The sequence below is a fragment of the Mastomys coucha genome, unplaced genomic scaffold, assembly GCF_008632895.1.
Source record: "Mastomys coucha isolate ucsf_1 unplaced genomic scaffold, UCSF_Mcou_1 pScaffold5, whole genome shotgun sequence".
Lineage (NCBI taxonomy): Eukaryota > Metazoa > Chordata > Mammalia > Rodentia > Muridae > Mastomys > Mastomys coucha.
This window is the reverse complement of record NW_022196911.1, coordinates 979,619-983,671: the sequence shown is the minus strand read 5'-3', so window position 1 is coordinate 983,671 and position 4,053 is coordinate 979,619.

The following is a 4,053-nucleotide window of genomic DNA, read 5'->3' as shown; positions in this document are numbered from 1 at the left end:
GAGATGCTAATATCTGCAGATGTTCAAGTCTTACATGGGGGAGGGGCTGTATTGGCATCTGACTACTACATTCTTTTCTATACTTTTGTCCATTGTTTTTTCATTGTTGTTGGTATTAATGTAGTTTTCATTTTATGTATATGGATCTTTTTGTCGGTATATGTGTCAATGCACCATGCATGTACAGTGCTCAAGGAAGCTGGAAGAGGTGTCCGATTCTTTTGAACTAGAGTTACTGTCGTGAGCCACCATACATGTGCTGAGAATCAAATCCAAATCCTCTGGGAGAGCAGACAGAGCTCTTAAATGTTGTGTTATCTCTCCAACCCCTGTTGCTTGTTCTGTTTGTTTTTTGAGACAGGGTCTTATAGATAATAGGTTTTCTCTGCCAAAGTAATAAGCCAATTCAAACCGAATCAAGAATACAAAGGTGGGCTAATTAGAAGGCAGCTCTTGTTGGGTTCACTGCTCTTGCAGGAGGAGGAAAAGGGCAATGGAGTTACATACCCAGGATAAAGCAAGGGGGTCCTACAGGGCTTAGGTGGGGAGTGATGACCTCTTAGCTAGGAGCTGGGACTGTGTCAATATATGGTCAGAAACTGAGCCCCTAGGCAGGCACTCTTGGGTGGGTTGCTGGGAATGCAGAGGCAAAGAGTGATGATGTGTTAGCTGGAGTTGTCCTGTGGGCAGGAGAGTTTTCTCCCTGGGGGTGGGGTTGAGGGAAGAAGAGCAGACGGGGTTCCCCAGCTTGTGCAGGGGCGAGCAGGGTTCCCAGCCTAAAAACGTAGCTTACTGCTTGCCTTTAATATACTATGTAGTGAAAACTGGCCTTGAACTCATCCTCCTGCCTCTACCTTCTGCGTGTTAGGATTTCAGACATGTGCCACTATGCTTGGCTCTCTTAAGTGCTCTAAATCACCTTCGGCACTTACAGAAGGGAGCTCTGTGGTTTGAATGTTTGTCTATATAATTCAATTGTTGGCACCTTAATCCCCCAGATTATTTTTCATTCCAGTAGTGGTGATGGAACTCAAGGCCTTTCACACACAAGCATGTGCCACTGAGATCCATCGTCAGCTCTTGTGGTTTTGAGACTTGAATTCACGTGTGGCTTAGGCCAGCTTCGAACTTGCTACTCTTCAGCCTTACCCCTCCTGAGTGCTGTTACAGGCTTACACCATCACGCCTGGCTTCAAAGACATGCATTACTGACAACTGGAGATGAGGCAAGACAAAGAGACAGGGAGAGTTAGGATGCTGTGGGAGAGAAAGCATAGGAAAGAAACCCCATCCCAGGATCTGGTCTGCTTTGCTGCTGTTAGAGGCAGGAAACTTTAGACATTACTGAAAAAGCCAAGACGGCCCCATAGACGCAACACATGATTTTCTAAAGATACCTTAAACAAAGTCATCAAAGATAATAAATCAACTGTGTTTACATTGGGCTCAAAGTGAGACCTATAACCTTGAGCTTCTAACATCCCCTTCCAACTCCTAAATCTGGATAAGACCCCTCATAAATCCATCTTACAACTTTGTTTACAAAAGAACATCCTTTAACCTATAAGCTTTGTAAATTAGACTCTCTGAATGAAAAAACAAAACAAAAACTTAAAATGCACAAGACCACAGATTGAGCCATTGCCGAGACAGGTAAGGTGTGATTCTCCCATATCCATAAAGTAAGTCTTATTTCTCCCATGAATGTTTCTTTATATTCACCTCTGTGCTTAAGATCTATGTCAAGGCCAGGTGTGGTGTTATACACCCTTAGTCCCAGCACTTGAGACAGAAGCAGGGAGATCTCTCAGAGCTGGAGTCCAGCCTGGTCTACATAGTGAGTTCCAGGTTAGCCTTGAGTGGAAGTCTACGGGTGGATTATTGTGGGTCTTATTTGAGAAAGGGCAAACTGGGACAGCATGATGCTAAGCTTCTCTCTCCTGGACTAGGGGTTTTCACAGTTGAGGCCTTCTTGGTCAAATCTGTTCCTGTCAGAGAGTAGGAGGTAAAGATGGGGAACTCTGAGGTAGAGGAAAAGACGAAGGCTGAAGGATGACTGTCCTCACTGACATTGAAGGTACCCAGGACCCCCCACACAGTAGGAGAAAACTTATCCTTTGATGACCACCGGTGATTAAACACAGACACAGACACACACACACACACACACACACATGCACACACACTTTCTCTCTCACACACATACATGCACAAAATAAATAACAATGTAATAATGCAATTTTTCAAATTTTATTTTATTTTATGTATATGAGTACACACTGTAGTTGTACAAATAGTTGTGAGCCTTCACCTGGTTGTTGGGAATTGACTTTTAGGACCTCTACTCGCTCCGATCAACCCTGCTTGCTCAGTCCCTGCTTGCTCCAGCCCAAAGATTTATCTATTATTATAAATAAGTACATTGTAGCTGTCTTCAGACACACCAGAAGAGGGCATCAGATCTTATTATGGGTGGTTGTGAGGCACCATGTGGTTGCTGGGATTTGAACTCAGGACCTTCAGAAGAGCAGTTGGCGCTCTGTACCGGCTGGTTTTTGTTTGTTTGTTTTGTTTTGTTTTTAAAGAGATTTGTTTATTTTTTTAAGTTTTATTTCAATATGGTGAGAAAAGTTACATGATTTCAATTTATCTGAATTTGTTAACATTTAAAAACATACTTTAAGTAAATAGAATTAAATCACCTTCTTGTTTTCCTTTTGTACCCCAACTCCTCCCAGAAACGCCCCCTTTCAATACCTACAATATCTTTTTTTTATCATATTCTTTAAAATCTATAAAATATTATAAAAATAAAAGTGAGTATTATAAAAGTTGTTTGATATAAAACAACAATCAGTTTAACAGTCTTATGTAGATGCTTGTCTACGGCAATATTGAAAATACAAACATTATTCTCAATATAAATTTTAAATAACTCCAAACCTTATTAACTGTATATTTCAAAATAATATATCACTATTAATATTTTCTTAAATGAACATAAATATATAAAGTGTTTTTGTTTGTTTGTTTTGTTTTGTACTTAGTAGAGCTTAAGATCTTGGCTCTTACAGTGGTAACTTGATACAAGAGTTACAAATGTCAAGCAAAGCATTCAGTCTCACACTTGGTTGTTCTCTTACAAGCCCCCTCCCAACTTAATTGTCTACATTACTTTTGGGTATATAAATACTTTTAAAATATGTAAGCTGTTCTGAAAACCATAGTATAGTGTAAAAACATGAAATAAACTATACTACTAATAGAGAGGCTGAGATAGGAGAAGCAAGATCTCAAGACCATTATGTTGTATGAAGCAAGACACTATCATGAACAAACAAGCTGAAAGTGTATATGGATTGTATAATATTGGACCTATTTCTCCAATTACCAAATTAGAGAGACCATTGGATGACAATCAACAAATTTCTAATTCCTTATGTTTTTGGATTTCAATTGATTAGGATATATTGGTAATATTAATTTTCATATTAAGATGTTAAGAAAAAGTAATTAATTGTTACTTCCTGTTATTTTTGTTGTAAGAGGTAGAATTAGGCTTGTGTGGATTTGTTGAAAGGTTTCTTTCTTACTTCTTCTAGGGTATAGTTTTGCTCCTTATATTGATGTTTTTCATCTATTATCCTATGCAGGGCTGGATTTGTGGAAAGATATTGTGTAACTTTTGTTTTGTTATGGAATATCTTGTTTTCTCCATCTATTGTAATTGAGAGTTTTGCTGGGTATAGTAGCCTGAGATGGCATTTGTGTTCTCTTAGGGTCTGTATGACATCTGCCCAGGATCTTCTAGCTTTCCTAGTCTCTGGTGAGAAGTCTGGTGTAATTCTGATAGGCTTGAATTATATGTTACTTGACCTTTTTCCCTTACTACTTTTAAAATTCTTTCTTTGTTTACTGCATTTGGTGTTTTTATTATTATGTGACGGGAGGAAATTCTTTTCTGGTCCAGTCTATTTGAAGTTCCGTAGGTTTCTTGTATGTTCATGGGCATCTCTTTCTTTAGGTTAGGGAAGTTTTCTTCTATAATTTTGT